This window comes from Lepisosteus oculatus, chromosome 7, assembly GCF_040954835.1.
Source record: "Lepisosteus oculatus isolate fLepOcu1 chromosome 7, fLepOcu1.hap2, whole genome shotgun sequence".
NCBI lineage: Eukaryota > Metazoa > Chordata > Actinopteri > Semionotiformes > Lepisosteidae > Lepisosteus > Lepisosteus oculatus.
Window position 1 is genome coordinate 43842577 of NC_090702.1, and position 18955 is coordinate 43861531.

At 37.9% G+C, this 18955-nt stretch overlaps 1 long non-coding RNA gene across 2 annotated transcripts in view; it reads right to left on the minus strand.

Moving 5' to 3' along the window:
* Positions 1–15278, minus strand: part of LOC107077993 (uncharacterized) — a 99831-nt gene extending 84553 nt beyond the window's left edge. For both annotated transcript variants that reach the window (XR_011190094.1, XR_011190093.1), the window contains exon 1: positions 14965–15278. This is a non-coding gene — a long non-coding RNA (uncharacterized lncRNA). The remainder of the gene's footprint in view (positions 1–14964) is intronic.
* Between the last annotated feature and the right edge of the window lie 3677 nt (positions 15279–18955).

Below are 18955 nucleotides of genomic sequence, written 5' to 3' on the forward strand. Positions count from 1 at the left end.
ATGGAAAAAAAAGTAAAATCACCGCAGATTAACTTTTTAATATCTTTAGTAAAACTACATAAGATATAGTACCTACCTTATTACCGATAAAGAACTTCCAAACATAGACGAGTTTTTGGACAATGAAATACTAGGACAATGACCCAGGTTTTGCGCAGATATTACTTGATTAGAAAAGTTAATTAGTGTCTAAATTCCACACAAATACTCATTTTTAAAAGCTGAGACTTGTACCCGATTCATGTCCAAACTGAAGAATCACCAAATTTAGCAACACTGTCTAATTAAACGGGTGATTAAAATCAGTCTTGGTGCATCTATGGCTTCAGCAACACTAAACCTTTGCAGGAAATGACCTTCCTTCATGTCCTTTTAAGCCTACGTTTTCACCTGATTTTATGTGGTTTGTATTTTTCCCCCCCAAAATGAATCCTTACTGAGTGTACTGTACAGTACATAGAGATGACAGTCTTTTCAAATGAAGCTGTTGATGTCACACAGGTCCGTGGAGTGGCAGTTGTCATGATTGCAGTTTGACCTTAAGAGCTCATGATTGTGCAAGCGTATTGCGTTTCTTGGTCTCATTTAGAAGTGAACAAAATGTACTGGCCAAAGGCATCAATGATTTCGACACACATCTTTGGTCTGAACAGCCTTGACTGCGATCGAAAGAAACACTGGGAAGCCCATTGTCAAGAGGATGCAAATACATGTATTTTGCTCATGAAGAAACAACTGCCAAGGTTACAGATGAGTTCAGCTCTACACCATCAGTAGATACCGAGGTTTGTAAACCCACATCATCCTGTAGCCATACCTGCTACCGATGTGTTAAAGGAATCCTTAATTGAGCACAATATGAAATGTAATAAATATTGTTATATGTTCCTATCTCTGGAAAGTTGCATTAAATGTAATGGTGTGTTGCATCCTCACCAAAAGGACTGCTCTTTTCAAAGAGCTTTAAACTTAGGGTGCTTGAAACAATTAAATGCAACAGATAGAATAAAAACAGTGTGGTTTCCATGGGGTTTTGGTGGGTGAAGCAAGAATATGTTACATCTGATTGCCCCTGTTCTCCCATGGGTAATCCTAAAGGAAAGGTACTCTTGAAGGCCAGACAGAGGCTGACCCATTTGTTTTTCAGCCTGCTGTTTGCACTGTGCAGCAGTTTGGCAACAGGAGTGGATTCTGTCCAGTGTAGAAAAAGAATCCCAGTGCAGTCCCCCTCTGTTCTCTCTGTCTATCTCCAGTTAGGTGAACGCAGGACCTTACATTTCAAAAAGAGGGCAGAAACAAAACAGACATGGATCTAAATTATTTTTTAATCTGCCGTTGTGCTGTTTGTTTTGGTTTATTATGTTTAAGTTTTAAAACATGAAAAAAGCATGAATAACATACTTGGAGCTCTTCTTGGAGGTCTTTGTGTCCTCCTAGTGTTTGTAACTGGAATTACACTTACCTTACTTAGAAAATACATAACGGGCAACCAAAGAATTACATTACTCTATTTATTTATTTTTTAATATATACAATATGCACATTTTCGATACTGATTATTCATATTTGTTGCATGTGCACCAAAACACTTTATTAGTGAGATTTGATTTGATAAACGTGGAGGTAATTTAACCTGCTGAAACTCAAGCCCAGTGAAAATCAAGAAAGAAAAACACAGAAACTAATATTCACCACCTTTGAATACCTTTAACGCTTCCCTAAAAAAATATAACATTTTGTGAACATTTGCTGCAGTTAGCTGCAGTATCCTTTACATGCTTTATATTTAAACTAAATATAAATATAGCAGTTATATCACCCTGCAGCTCTGAACTGGCTACCCACTGAAGCTAAGCAGGGTTGAGCCTGGTCAGTACCTGGATGGAAGACCTCCTGGGAAGCTCTGGTTGCTGCTGGAAGTGGTGTTAGTGGGACCAGTGGGGGGTGCTCACCCTGCAGTCTGTGTGGGTCCTAATGTATAGTGGCAGGGACACTATACTGTAGTAGGCGCCGTCTTTCAGATGAGATGTTAAACCGAGGTCCTGACTCTCAGTGGTCATTAAAGATCCCCGGGCATTTCTCAATAAGAGAAGGGAGTTATCCTGGTGTCCGGGCCAAATTTCCCCCCTCGGCCTTTACCATGGCCTCCAAAATTGTCCCCATGTATGATTGACTTGCACTTGCCCTGTGATGGACTGGCGCCCTGTCCAGGGTGTACCCTGCCTTGCGCTCGTTGCTTGCCGGGTAGGCTCCAGCTTCCCGTGACACTGTATGGTATAAAGCGGTTTGGCAAAGGACATGACATGTAAAAGAGACAAACATTTTTTCAAAAATCGCTTAAGAACGCATTTCTGTTTTCAGAAACTAGCACAAAAATTAAGATTTCTTCCCATATTCCTCCTCAAAAAACTCCTAAGGAATAAATTGTTCTTTTAAAATGTTATCACTATGAAAATATTTTTGCTTACTGTTGCAATACATTAGAGGGGAAAAATAAAACTGGTTTCATTTCTCTCCCATAGGAAAAATCTTGATTTCCACTAGGAGTTAAAGAGCACAATTAAACCATTTTGAAGAAAGCTATTCAGATGACTGATGGAATTGTAGTTCAGAGCACGCGTGACCTTATGTAACAGGCTGCACTACATGAATACAATACTGTTCTGCTTGAGTTGCCCATTTGGTTAGACTTCCTGTTGATTTGGTATACCAGTACAGAAGCAAAAGCTAGAAATATAGCATGTCTGTACAAACACCCTCTGGGGAATGTGAAATGTTTTTTATGGTAATGAAAAGGACAGACCACAGACCACACCTTGTGTATCACCAGCACAGTAATTAGTGCAACAGGTACAAACGTTTTACATCCTCCTTGTTTACCACAGGTTATCATTTTTACAAATAGAAGGAATACGTCTGACAACTGTAAATTGTAACACATATCCTTCACAATTCTTTTTTATTACCATTACATGAGTCAGGACAGGATAAAAGTGTAATGCACAATTTTGACACATAACCATACAGCATCAGATCAAAACTGAAGAAAGATTAATATGACCTCTAAATTTCTCTTCTCACCTTACCAGTGAATTAAAAGCATCCCTGTAGTTCAGGACATTCCCAAAGGGAGGAAAGTGGAAATTTGTATTTTTCCTTGATCCTCCCTTAAGAAAAACAAATGAGCTCCTTTGTCTTATTAATTCTAGCACAGGAGCCCACTATGTGAATATATATTGAACTTTTTCTACAAGAGTTAATTTCACAAGACCGGCACATTATGTAGCGTGGTAGTCTTGTGTAAAATAAACATTAAATAAATTAACTTAGCTGGAATTTTAAAATAAATGTATATTTTAGTTTAATTTAAAAGCCATAACCTTTCCGATTTAATTTTACATTCGAAATCCTGCAAGGTTTGCCTTGAATTAAAAATTGCATAATGTGTTTTTATGCAAAGTTGCATACAAACCTGAACATTGGACATATCACTTAGATTTCTTAAATCTATAAAGAACTGGCATGTCCTATGTGTTCAACAACCAACTCTTTTCAAAAGGGTGCAGTACACGTTTCCTTCCTGCGCATTTTTAAGGAATTTGGACAACTGCAACACCCATTTCCAGAAGAATTTTGGGCACTTTACAAAGGATGGATTTTAAAAAAATTCCAACATTTTTCATTATGGCAAACAAGCTCATGTCGATTTTAAAATGGTTTAATTCAAGAAATGTATGGATTTAAAACCGGTATAGAGCCATTAACCCATTTTTATTTTCAAAGCACATGTCACAGTCATTTCTTTAAGAAAGAATTATTAGATTTGGAGGATATTTATTCCTTAGATGTATGCTAACATGCATCAGAAATATAATTCCACTGGGCACTGTTTCAGTCTGATTCTCCATCAAGTTAAAACATTTTAATAGTATCCAATATAACATCCTGAACGACTCTATAGGATCCTACAGTAGTATCTTGCATAAGAGGCATAAGAGAATTCTAGCTTTCAGCCCAATTTAACCAATTACTTTTTTTAATTCAGGCAATGAAAATGTGAACTGAAAGTTTATCAACCTTACAACAAATGCCTATTTATCTCACTGAGCAGTGTCTCAGCATTTCAAAACTATTCAACATGATACAAAACCATCATTATAAAGATTAATTAAACAACATACTAATGGGAATTTAGAATGGTAATTGTCATTATCATCACTCATTGAGGTGTTTGTTTTATTCATGTTAATTGGAAAACATGTTTACAGAAGGCTTAAAATGTAAAGTAATCAAACTCAGTTACAATGCTGGTAACCTAACATGAATATATTTTACATTTTACAGCAGAAATTCTAAATGCAAAAGCAACAGAACAGACTACTGAACAACACTGACTCTCCCACTGGGAATTCTTCATATTTAGTCCAAGTCCGGGAATTTAGAAGCGGGACTCTTACCTTTGACAATTAATCATGATCTGCTGTACAAGGAGGAACCAACCCTCCAGGAAGTAGTTTTTGTCCCCCCTCTTAGCAACGTGTGGCTCTGAAGAAGGCAACCTAGTACTTGAAGTATGCCAAGCAGAAATCTCCATGATGGGCGTTTTTCAATCACAACAACAGCAGCTTGTCCCCACAATGACAGAAAACCACTACTATGATCTTCTAAATACTTCAATTAACATCCTCACTGCGAGAACAACTTTTCCAGTAGGATTTCATCTTTTGCAACTTAATGCCATTTCTTGCAAAAAAAGTAGTGGGTTTGGAAATAGATAAACCTGGCTAAATGAGGGACACAAACACATACTGAAAGAACAACACCTGCGTGGAAGTGCTTTCATGTGTTAGTTGAGCAAATAACATCCCAACATGCACTGGGTAGAAAAATTATGAACAGACCTGGTTGCCTCAAATTCTTGTTAGTACAGCTGCAAGAGAAGATCTCACTCTTTAAAAGAAGGGTGATTATTTGGGTGGATTTAGCAGGGGCTAAAGAACTCCAGCTCAGCCACAAGTGCTTGGTTTCAGCAATGTGGGGTTCTGGTTGTAACAATGTCATAGGGTGCATGGTCCTAGCATGGTTGGGGTGAACCCACATCCATAGATGGCAAGGTCAATGGTAAATGCTTCTTAACTGTACTGAGTGATAACCTCATGTTGCAGCGGGTTTTTTTCCCATACTGGGAGGGATGTCTTTCAGAATGAATTCATCATCCATGAAGGTATGTGTGGTCGTGCAATGGTTAGATGAATACAACACTGATGTTATCCATATGTCATGGCCTTCTTGGTCTCCAGATCTAAACCCAATTCTGAAATGATGCCCAAGACAGTATCTTTCATCTTCAACAACCAGGTAATAGCTAATTGACTTTCTCGTGGAAGAATGGTGTTGCATCCCTCCTGTACAATTCCAGACACTGGCAGACTTCTTGCCATAGCGCATTAGAGTGCCATATTGGACCCAAGTTGTGGTTCAATGTTCACTACCTATAGAACAATAGTTACTTTGCATGCACTTCAGTCTTCGGTTACCATCGTAGCCTTAAAAATGTTTTTCTGCATGGCTCAAAAAGTGTCGGACAAGAGATAGCTGAAGAGTTACCGTCATCATTCACGAACTTTCTTTCGCCAGATAAAACAAAAAAAAAACTGCAAAATCAGCATAGGAGTTGATGATTGTGAGCCCTAAACGAGTACAGATCGAACGTGAAGACCTTACAAATAATGGAAGCTAACCTTATCAAAAATGTATGCCATTTCTTCATTTGAATGGGGGCAGAATGCAAGCACAGCAAGTGGCAATACTGATATTTTGTTTCCAATTTTAACTGTAAATCAAAATAGTGAAATACTGATATTTTAAAATATACATTTACCATTTACCAACAGATTTTGTAATAGCTCATGCAGAATCCTGAAAGATCTTGTAAGGTTCTGCATTGGATCATATACAATAGGGTTAAACAAGATTCAACTTACGTTTCTATAGAATATATCCCACATACTGTAGGAACCTACAGAATCCTCCAAGAACCATTTCAGGATGTGGCCTGAAGGTTGCCGGTTCAAATCCCGCAGCTGGCAGAGGAATCCTACTTTGTTAGGCCCCTGAGCAAGGCCCTTAATCCCAACTGCTCCAGGGGCGCTGTACAATGGCTGACCCTGCACCCCTGATCCCAAGCTTCTCTCCCTGTCTGTGTCTGTCTCATGGAGAACAAGCTGGGGTATAATCAAATACTTTGTAGGTGTCATTCTCCTTAATAATTAAGCAGATACTTTTATCCAAAGCAACTTACTACCACTTTAAAAAATGGTACAAAATGTATATAGTTAGGTTTGTTGGAGCAATCTGGCTAATGTCCTCATCTGTAATTACAGTCCTAAACGTAAATCCCCACAGGATCTTGCACAGGAGTCTGTAAAATCCCTTTTAGGAATTTGGCACAGGAGTCTATATAAGACCCTGTAAGATCCGATATCTGGTGAAGTTTGATTTAATCAGTAAATGTTGTAAAAGACAGAATTGAAGATGCTATTTGTATTTACATTTCTAGTCTCCAATCAAATTCTATGTTATTATTGTGTAATTTTAAATGGCTACAAGTAACCACTTTTCTAATAACAAATATTTTATTTTTAGCATGCAAGAATTTCAAGCACTTTTATTATCAGAAATATTTTATCTTTAAAATGCTATTATACCCATGTTTAAAAATACTAAAGTTTTTAATTGTTTACCTTTGGTACAGGTTCAGGTGGCCCACTCCAAATAAAATCTATGAGGTTGTTGGGCAAAAACTATTCTCACAATCTATTAGGTAAATGCTGTGCAAGACTGCATATAAACTTTCAAAATAAGTTCTATATGACAGCATAGGCAAAAACTAGCACAATCTTTTAAACCAACAAGGTTTATTTCACTGCAGAGAAGCAGTTCCTGTTCACAAGCACCATTTAATTAACTTATTCAAAATGTCAGAGCTTCCTATGCGAATAACATAAAATGTGCTGAAATGATAGATGAACTGTAAGCCACCATGAATAAGGGGATCTGCTAAAGAAACACAAAATACAGTATGTAACGTGACTGCTTTTTTAAAAAAATATTTTTGTAAGATCACTCTCTTGATAGTTAAGGATTTTAATGCTGGTATTTAGTTCAGAATCCTGACAAATTTGAAACGTGTCCTTATTTCCTCAGAATCCATAATCAATATTCCAGGCATTCAGGGTTCACATAGTAATGCAATAGGATCATATTCGTCACAAGATTGTTGCTAGGATCCTGTTCCTCCTTCAGGATATCGACCAGGACACGATGGAGATCCAACAGGATCCAACAAGTTCTTACAGGATACTGTGCAAGATTATTACCAGGACAACGGTATCTGACAATTTGACATTCTCCCGGCACAAAACTTATTTTAAGTGATGCAGAGATGTGAGGGATCAGTTCACATGGGGAAAACATAACTGAGAGGCCTGCAGTTATTTATTTTAAGAAAGACATCAGCTTTTGTATATCTAAATTGTGCTCTTTTACCGATGCTATATTAAATTTAAATAATATTTGTGCAGCTCATCTCCAAAAACAGCCATAGAAATTACAGAGTACAATCATTACTGTAAATCGAAACTGCGTCATAACGTGCAAAATCAACTCATGACTTACAAGGCACATTCTCTTGAACAGCATGTATTAATTTGACTAACAGAACACATAACTGGCTAATTAAGCACAATAATTCTTCCTAACGCTTTTAGAGCAAAATGCAATCCCCTCACTGCAATGTATGTTTTTTTTAATTAATTCAGGATATTATACTCCGAACAAAAATAGAAATTCTCCTGTTCGAACAACAGGATGTAAAGATAAATGAAATCACACATCTTAATTTAGCTGGGCGGCTGTTTTAATTTGTAGCTGCATTAACTATACTGAGTGTTTCCATTGCAGATTGCCTGGTTTTAAATGTATGACATACTCACAGTCTCTCTGGGGAAGGTTTTAGTGAGAAGGACAATTCGTAATGAATATTTCCATTATTAAAACGCCAGTTTCATAAGCTGCTAACATTGTATAAAAATATACATGCCCAGGAATTTTTCCCTAACGGTCAATATTTTTATGCATCCTTTTATAATGTGCTTCGGACAGGAGATTTGCTGAAACACTTGCATTGCACCAGCTACTTTGACTGCAGTGTGCGTCACTCCAGTTTCCCCCTCTCTGCAGTGAGATGTAAACAGTGTCACATGTCCTGAGGTACATCACTAAAGCTAAGAGAAAACATATTCACAGCTGGGTTTTTCTAAGAATTGCCATATTATGCATGTCAAGCAACCCTGTAAAAAAAAAACCTCTCTTTCTTCTTCAGGAAATTCTATACAAGCTTGAAACCACTGACCTCAATTATAGCCATTTTTGCTGCACAGCCTTTGATCCACAGATTAAAAATAAAACACTGCAGCATTTTCTAAAGTATTATTGCTTTACCACAGTTGTAAAAATCCATTCAGTAGTGTTCCAAGGTGCATTCTGACAATAGTCTTGAACATTTTACTGATATAACAACAATGTCAATTTTTGAACCCATCATGAATGTGGAAAAATATGATGCAACTTTGTTAAAAATAATAAGCATGATGTTTTACCTATACAAGCATGAAAGCAAGATACCTTCAAAAATTAGCTACCTACAGCATTTTGTGTAGCACAATACAATCTCTCGAGCACAGAATGAAAGAGTAGAGAACAAAACTAAAAAACGTATACAACATTCACAAAAGAGAAAGAACGCACAGTATACAGAAATGTGGTTGCAATAATTATTTGTGTGTTCTCCGAAGGTGTAACCATGACATGCTAAAAAAAGCCCCACAAAGAAATACTGCAGTAAAACTACAGTATGTAGAAGGTCAATTACTATATTATGCACATGCTAAGAACCAAGTGCCTGATATGGTACTTGCCAATTTTAAAGTTGATCAGTTATATGGTGTTTGATCACGATCAGTGGTGGTCAACACACAAATTCCACTGTATAATACTGTAATTATATTTTGGAATTCCAATTTTAGTTTTTCCAGGATGGTTCTAATTAAGTTTGAACTTAGCTGACTGTACAGTTTCTGTAGTACAGTGTTTGACGTTTACACTTAAACTTGATCGCTTTATGTGCTGCCATTTAGTCACACACGATCACACCTATTCAAAAGTAATATGACAAGGATGATGCCTGAAAAACTTTAAGTTAAGTTTAAAGTTAAATTCTTAAAGATGATAATACAATAATCACCTCACGTTTTACAAGTCAGATTGTAAAAGCCCCTAGTTGAATTTAACCAGGACACCAGGGTTAACATGCCTAACATTTCTAAAACTGCTATAGGCTTTTAATGAGCAAGCAGTCAAGATCTCAGTTTAATATTCCACTTGAAAGAAGGCAACTCAAAACACACAGTCGCCCCCAGTCACCATAATGGGGCACTGCCTTGGAACTTCTGTTCCAGGAGGAAAAGCGCTTCCTACTGGTCCACTAATACCACCTACAGGTACAGTAGAAACCTGGCTTGGATGTCTCTCACCCGAGGCAGGCCCAAACTTGCCTCGGTACCGACATCAAGATCAAACGTCAAGGTGGTAACAGGCTGCTAAGTTTCTGAAGAAGTTTTCAAATGCGAGAGTCAGACTTTGTTGACATGGAACGCTGACTTTTGTCACATATTAAGTCATCTCTCTGTCCTTGTGCATCTGCCAAAATTTGGAGATGCTTGACCTTGTAGTCTTCGGCCAAAGCCATTTTTTAAAAAATTGGAAAGAAAGAAAAAGAAAAATATCCTTACAATCACTGCAGGCTTTTGTAGTTAGACTGAAGATGGTATCAATGAATAATTCTGCACAACCCGCAGTGGCCAGTAGGACACTGTCTAAAGGGGAACTGTAGTCCCAATTTTTCAGACCAGTTATTAAATCTCGATAACAAAATACATTCATTGACATCATAGAAAAAGTTTACATTAAGCACAAAGTCTTGAATTTTGTGAAAGTACTGCAAGTTTCCAAGTTGTCGCAAACTGTATGGAGAGTTAAATTTGTGAGATCTAAGAACCCCAACTGGTTTCTCTTGATTTAAAGTGAATCAAGTTCGCAAAGTTAATCAAAACCAACACGATCCAAGTCTGCACAAATTTGTGGGAACAGGAGAGACCTGCTGTACTGTGGTTCTTCAGGCCCAGTGTTTGGACACCCCCAATTTAGAGTCTAGCTTTCTCGTTTGTTTTTCTCTTTTTATTCTACAAGACATTATGGGATATAAAAACTCAGACTTGATTAGATAACATTTTTAGAATAAAGTGTTGTGAAGTTCTTACATAACTGCATGCGAGAGGAAAACTAATTATTGCAAATATGAACCGCTTTCCGTTTTACTACAACAAGCAGCACTCCAACCTGGATTATAAATACTAATTAGTAATGTATTACAAGACCTCCACTACTCATGACTAACACTCCATAGGTTTTAAAATAGCCTTTAATCCTAAAAATCAAAGCACTGAATTTCTACTGAACCACTTCTGTGCTTACTAACTACACTCTGAGCACTTCTGTGTCTGAACTATCATAATTATTAATAATATTAATGGGGTACCTAAAAATCACCGTCTTTGAGATTTTGCTAAATTAATATTTTATTAAGATTTGGGCTAATAAATAGCAAGTCTGCTAAATATAGACAAAGACTAATAACAATACAAAATAATCTAAACAAGTACAGCAGTGATTTCTTAAGGCTCTTGATACGGTTATGCACAAATTCCAGTGAAAGATTTATCCTGTCAAAAAAAAACAGTTCCCGGTGCAGGATGTATTTATAATCCTTTATTTAACAAGATAGGTTAATTGAAAAGGTTCTCATTTGACAGATGGGCATTTCCTGGAACATTCAGTGTGAAATATCATACTGAAAGGTTCAATATACCAATATCCCATGCAGAATATGAAACCACAACCCACCAGTCCAAAGTTCCAACAGCTACCCCACAATACAGAAACTGTCAGCACTGTCATGGCAAGGAACAGCATTGAAATAAATGTTACATAAATGAACGCCTGTTCAGACCTCACATTCTGTATGTGTTTGTGCTCAGTTATGATCCAGAATAAATAATTGAGACAGTTAAATAATATGATGTATTTCTGCATACAGATTTGCTTCCATCTGCGCGTTGGGCACAGCATCAACATTTCAATTGAACCTGTCAGTATTACTCGAGAAGTACTGAACACACAGCAAAACCAACATATCAGCCTGGGAGCAAGAGGCAGAGACTGAGCAGGCAGAAAAATGCACACCTGTCTAGGAATGAAGGAGATCAAAATAGCACTGTGCCAAAACTTAACAATAGTCATATTCCTATAAAAACTGTTTATTTTTAAAGTTAAACGAGTTGCATGTGTGTGGGTGGAAGTCTGTATCTGTAGTTTTATGAATCCAGAAACTCTAAACGGCTGTAGATGGCAGTCACCCAGTAAAATCTGGCTGTCAGTTCCAACGCATCCACTGCCTCCCTCTGTGAGTCTGACACAAGCCAAGTCAGTACCTCACAATTCAATTTCTTTGACTCAAACGTAAGAGAAAACAAGTTACTCCATTTGACAGACATCTTTGCTGGTTAGTCCAGCGCACGCGTCTTAAGGCTAATAAGGTAATGAAAATAAATAAGCTATGAGGAATAATTACGTACAATCATTAGAAGTTCACCGTCATTTCATTATAGACTGCCATACACCAACCCGTCCAAAAACATGTCCCAACTCTAACAGTAACAGATGGACAGAGACAGATAGCTACTGTTGTTATACATCATGTATATAAAGAGCCATTTAACACATTTCCCCATGTTCGGTCCTCCCAGGTGATTCTTTTCTCATTTCTGCTTACATATTGATGGAGCATTTGTTTAATGTTTTCAAACGTATCACATCACAGTTATGCACCCACACCTTCACATGAATGCAATTACAGTATGTGCTTCGCCGTCGCCATCTCTGCATCGCCATGCTTTTATTGAATGAATTATCAGAAGGTGGGCTGATAAAAGTGCAACTTTATTGCCATATTATTGAACCTCTTGCATTTCACATAGAGCTCAGCACAACTGCACAGCCTACTAGCAAAGACGGCAATATGGACTGATCAGAAGCGTCGAACAGTTCAGTTTAATGGCTGTTGCCCTGCCCAATTTATGCACAAGTCACTGCATAATCAAATCAACTGCACTATACTGTAGGCTACTGACTCTGACATATTCATAAATATGAAGGCCTGAAAAGTTATCTTCCTGGGCACACTGACGAAAAACAACTAAAAGCCGTAAAATTCTCCCACAGAGAATTTTCCCTAGACGGCTGAAGACATTTTGATTGCTATTCTGAAGTAATGACAAACACCTCCGCATTAGAAAAATGGAAACGCTAACACATTCATGTGAACAAATACAAATATTCATAGAATCTCCCAAATGAATAAAATGCATAAATGTTGAGTATACAAGCAGTTATGCTGGGAACATTTTCAAAAGTATAAAGCAGAGATGTTATTATAACCATGCACTCCTCAAAATACAGCATTTAACACCATTACATAACATACAGTTGCTAAGACAAGCTGACCTCGCTTTCAACTAAGCTCTTAAAAACTAAATATTTATTTAAACAATATATTAATAATAAGGCCCACTGCCCACACAGGATTCCAAAGCCATTTATTTGCAGCTTCATTTATGTTTTTCTACCAAAACAAGATTCTTAGAAAAGTTTAGATATTAATGGGTTAATAATTTGAGAAGAATTAAGAATACGTTTTGTTTTTCTATACACAGTGCTGCTATACAAGGTAAAAATAACGCTTTGAGCCTCATCTAAATGTCAGAATACAGATTTACAAACTGAAATTGACCTTCAACATCTTAGAAACCAGAACATAAAACATCAAGTACCTGTAGTTGAAATCCAAACAAGATGTAAAAAGCTCAGATTGAATAATAAACTCTGTCGAGTTATTTTTACTTCATATAACCCATTCAAGTACTACACAGTAAGTACACATTCCCTCTTTAGGCACTGGCTTGCACATTCGTTAAATCCAATCCCGATTAAGAGACCTTAGTAGGCAATACAATTTTAGAAGATCTGTATTTTCATCCAAATTTGACTAGGCAAAAAAAAGCTATAATAACAAACGTGCCGTTTTTTTTTTTAACTGAACCGCGTCGACCACATCTCTAAACACCACCAATAATGCTGTCCGATGTTAAAGTCTTCGCATTCTGAACATCTGCTGTGTTACTGTACTACATACCGTGTACGGATAATGTCCCATTCTAGGCAGTTCTTTGCACGTTCACGTGAACGATGATGCTCGCGCTGGTCCAGCGTGCATGAGCTCAAATGCGCGCTCCCATAAGGCAAGTCAGGTGCTGTTGTTTTTATCACGGCGCACTGTACCTTTCCAACCAGGAGCTGATGATGACGACGTCTGTTATTGCCACACACCCGCAACTACTGTTAATTCTGGGGGATGGATCTAGGACACGAAAAATAAAGAGCAGCCCCACCTAGGGTACGGTAGTAAATACTGCTACGGGTATATAGGATTTCTGCTTTCAAACAAAGTCTGTAAAGCCGTATATGTTGATTTAGCTCTATAATTAATATGATACTTTAGATATATTTAATTAGATGTTGAGAACCGATGGAAAATGCAAAGTATGATAAAGACAGTAATAATACACTACTGAAACAAAATCACTGTAAATATTATTTAATATTAAGAAATTCAACTAAACATCCGACAGCATAAACAGGTTGTCAGGATAGCCCTGCAGAAAACTAGGCGTGCTTGGTTGAGTCCATAAAACTTAGAAATGGGCAAAAAAAATGCAGAAATCAAGATCATCGTAAACCGAGATTCCCTAAAGTGATATTGTGACGCAGGGTAACTTAAACATTGTTATTCGCGGAACAAAAACAGGAAATCACAAATAATCGTAGCTCGTAAGCGTGGGAATTCATATAATGTCCATATATTTTCCAGATTTCATTGTCATACTGTATAATTTACACACTCGCATGTCAACAGCAAATTATGGTAAATTAATGGTGGGGGGTGCGTGTGTGCTTTCAGCTCGTATTTTATCAGCTGCGATCTTGAATATGACTATTTCAAGTAAAATATATATGTATAGAATGCATTCGCGTCAGTTGGAACCTCATGACACCCTCGTAATCTGACAGAGATGTTGGGTGAACCTTGAATCAATCAATAAGCATGTGCAAACTCACAGAATTAACTACACACAACGTAATAGCATATAGCCAGCCCATCATGCGAGCAGAACTATTCCATTTCTCTTCACTTAAAATCAGAGAGGTCTAGTTGAACCGATTCCATGTTAGAAACCAGCGTTCAAAAAATCTATTTCAGAACCCACACGGCTGCTTTTAGATACAGCTCGACGTTTAAACAGTCCTCAAGAAACCAACAGTTCCGTCTACAGTTCTAAGACGCAAAGAGATCATCTCAACCCCCCCTCCCCCCCTCTCTGTTTACTTCAACTTTGAATTTTATCTGCGCAACATTAGCTGGAATGCGGACATTGAAAAAGCACACAAGAGTGTCAGAGCCATGTGGCAAAAGATCAAAAATCTTCTCTTAGCAACAAAAACATGGCGCAACTTCTGTTCCTAATAACAGAATTCCACCTCTCAAATAATTGTATGGAGACATTTATATATCAGTATAAAATCAGTCGAATAAACTAAGTGGCGAATCCGCTTGAATATTGTAGCCTGTTATTAAATAAAAAAAGACAGGTACACTGCACCGACCTGCCGAGATTCATAACATAAACACTCTAGCCCACCGGCTTGGATCCTATAAATGACTAAACTTACGTTTCCCTGTTGCGCAGGCATTCCGCTTCCCGGTTCAAATGGAATAAAACCCATGCTCATAAAGTTCATCTTCCTCGTTCAAAACATCACAACGGGCAGGTGCAATTCCAGTGATGCGAAGACGGGTATCCCTTTTGATGAGGCGTAACGCGTGGGCTTTTCCTTCGCTCCCGCCTCGCCACGGCCTCCCAGCTCCGCCGTGTGTGCGTGTGTGGGATGTTTGCAGACGACTGCGTAGTTTCGCAGTGTTTTTGTAGCCCAAGGCACACTTCGCTTTTCTATTTGTGCTGTTTCATTTTATCATGTCCATCATGTGACATACAGAGGCCTCTCTATGGAAAGTTAAAGGGCCACCCACGTGACTATGCAGAAACAACCTCAATACAGGACCGGCAGCTGAGCTCAGGCGGTGCAACTATGAAACAATTGCAGCCAGAGTGGTAGTGTGTGAGGCACATAACACGCCCGTATTCTGTATCCATCCCGGTTATGTGAAATCTTCGCTAAAATAAGATTTATTAAGATTTCAATTTATCTTTATATTCAACAACAAATTACAAATGATTATCCCTCATGCTTTTTTCCCAGAAAAAGTAGTTTTAGAATTGTTCCAAATTCCAAAACTGTGATTTTTAAACTTTTTTTTTAAACAAATGACTCTAACGTGTAGGTGCTGAAGAAATATGTCAATGTCACTTCCTAACTCTTTTTAACAAGTGATATGAATCGTTTTTTCGCTAGTATTTCTGAGGACGTGTTTGCGTGTATGATGTGAATATCTGCCGAATTTTAGATTACGTAATTCCTACTATTAATACGATGACGCCAGGCGAATGTCGGGATTTAGTCAGTGATTGCATTTGAAACGGGAATTTTTCGTCACGAAGAACATTTTATTCCCGTAGTCCTTGATTCTGTAATTGATAAATTATTTTTTGCATTAAGTGCCGTTTGAAAACAACATTTAAACATTGTGAGATGTACCAGTACATGTTTTAATTTCATTACATTAGCCTGCTTGCATCTTGCGTCTTCAGTTTAACCCGAGCAAATCCTTTGTTAGTAGCCTACATTTGAACTGCCATTTGACACCATTAACTACATTTTTAAACCATTCTATGCGGTCAAATGCAGGTGAGATGGTTTTATATCGTAATCCTGTCTCCAATTAAATATTTTTCAAATGCTTTAAATGAATGTTGGAGAATAATACCTACACGTGCCGTACAAGCCAATAAAAGCTTATTAGGTAGCCGTTGTATTGCAATGCAAAAGAACACCGACAAAGTTGTAAAACAGGAAGCAAGCTAGGGAAACATGCTCTGTTTGAACGCTGTTTTCTATTAAAAACAGAGCGCACCACAGACGCCCACAGAAAGGCATACACCATATAATACAATGCAGCTGTACTTCTCAATCATACGTGTACAAATCCTTGGGTATTTTCCGAAACTGAAATCCACGAGCAAAACAAAAAATAAACGTACCCCCCCCCTCCCCAAAACCAGCAGCATATGAAAACAACACTCAAAGATGTACATTTCCACTTCAAGTAGCTCACAATTGACTAATTCTCAAATTTAATAGAGAAGTCTGGGTCCGTACTGAGAGTGACCACTTGAAAAGAGGTCTTCAAGAAAATGGATGACCAGTGGAGACACATCCGGAGCACACAAATAAACAAGGTACAGAACCTGTAAACTAGGTGTTCAACACTGTAAATGAAGCGTAGCCCTGCACAACATGGTTTCGCCATTCTTCCCCTCATCCTTGAAAAACTGAAGTCTAGTATTCCAACTGTGTAAGCAATACGCCTTCATGTGTCAACTAATGTTTCTACACCGTCTCCAGCTGAAATCAAAGTATCCTTGTTTTCCCCTCACAGCCCAGCTCAGAAACAAACTTAAGGGAGCCAACAGGGTTCTCAGGTGACTCCTGGGTAAAGCCAGCAGTCCTGTGCTCCTCTTGCCCCTCAGTTGTCTTGTCTGACTGCAGAGAGAGTCAAAATGTTCCCAGAACCAGTAACCAGTATTCATGCCAGCAGAGTGAAACCATTCTGTACCTCTGGGGTAGATGAACCTGAAGGGACACATGGCAGAGCTTCTCCAGCAATTTATATGGAACCACCCATGCTGGCAAAAGCTTGGGTGAAAGACTCGTCTTTATATTTGCCAGTTGTCAACCCAACCTTTCTTGCTGTCTGCTAAGGGTTGACTACCTGGCTCCTGATACTCCACTTCCACCACTAGGTCTAAGGAGAATCCGAGATTTCACCACTGTGAACACTTGCAATGCTACTGTATGTTAGTTTGAGTAGCCCCGACAGCTTTCAGACAGATCAGACCCAAGACACTGAGGTCATGAATTTCAGTCAACTAGACCTCGTACAGTATCTACTGAGATGCTTAAATGTTTAGGTGCTTTATTTTGAATTTGGTCATAACTTGTCCAGTTAAGATTTAGAGCAAGTCTTCTGGCTGAGTGAGTATTGATTAGGATTTGACACTGTATCCCACTGACAAAGCAGAGTATATTTAGTCTGTTACCACACTTATTTTGCCAAACACCTGTTTGAAACACATGGCACATGGCACATGGCATGGGCATGTAGAAAGTGGTCACTGTTGCCTTCTCATTGACCCCATCTCCAATATCCTGCCTTTGAATCGCAAGGACTCAAGGACACAAGACTGTGGTTGTCTCTACTCTCGGTCTCTAGAACTGCCTCAGTCCTCAATAGTTTTTTCCAAGGCTTGAACTTCTAAGATGGGCTATCGACTATCATAGTAGGATTTGGATTTGGATGAGAGAACTTGTCTTAAAGTGTAGAGGAATAAGTAAAGGTTTATTGTCTTAAAGTATGTTGTTGAAGGCCATTTTTGGAAAACATTCAGGGCAAGGCTTGTTTAGATTTCAGGGAGACATTTTTTTTTCTAGGATAAGAAAAACAAACATGCACAATACAACAAAGAAACATGTGTGGAACTGAAGACAGAAAAGGAGAGGATCTCTCAGAATTCGGAAGTACCCTTGGGGAACTTAATTCTGAGCACTGATTCATGACAGCCTTCTAGAATTACTGTTTACATAAGTTGAACACAACTACAAATGAAATAGCTAAAAACCAAAGGTGATTGCTAAAGACAGACATACCAGATTAAAGCAAGCATATTGTTTTCTTCATTCCACCATATCGAATTGCTGCCCTTCGTTGCAACTTGATATTGATGACATTCCAGTTGGACTCAGTTAATTATGATTTTCCTTTACAGCAGTGTTTTCCAAACCTTCAATAATCGCGTACCCCTTTTGAGATTTTTGGGCAAAGGTAATTTGGGGGGTAGTAATAATAATACTATTTTATCAACTAGAGCAGAGCAAATATGGTATTTATTTCTTAATACGTAATATATTATAAACGTTAAACATGTATACTACATGAGAAATAATAGTTAAATAAAAAAACTAAACTAAAATAATGATCAAGTAAAATAATAATTTTGAAATTTTCAATAAAACAAACTGTTTAATGTGAGGGTTGGAACTGCTTGATGAAATTAGTGTGGAGATATCCGGTTCGATATTTGTCATTTTTAGACTTATGCTGGCGTCACACTACACAACGATTTTCAGTTGTAGTTTTCATTTACATAATCTTAAGAAAATCACACAGAATCGTAGAAAGTCGCAGCGCGCGCCCGTTACTGTCCGTTGTGTAGTGTGACACCCCCAGCAACTCAGTCATAGTGCTCTTAACAGCCCCTAAGCTCTCTGCAACTCTTATGACAAAATCAAACCGGTTTGATTTTCTCATAGCGAGTCGCAAGTCGTGGGGGGGGCAGTGAGCCAGATGGGTAATTGTGAGATAATGTGCCTATAATATTACATTATAGCGCAATACTAATTTGTTTATAATATTTGCTTTAAAGGTGTTTTATATTTTTAACTGTGTTTTATATTTTTAACTGTGTTTTATTTTTGTAAATTTGTT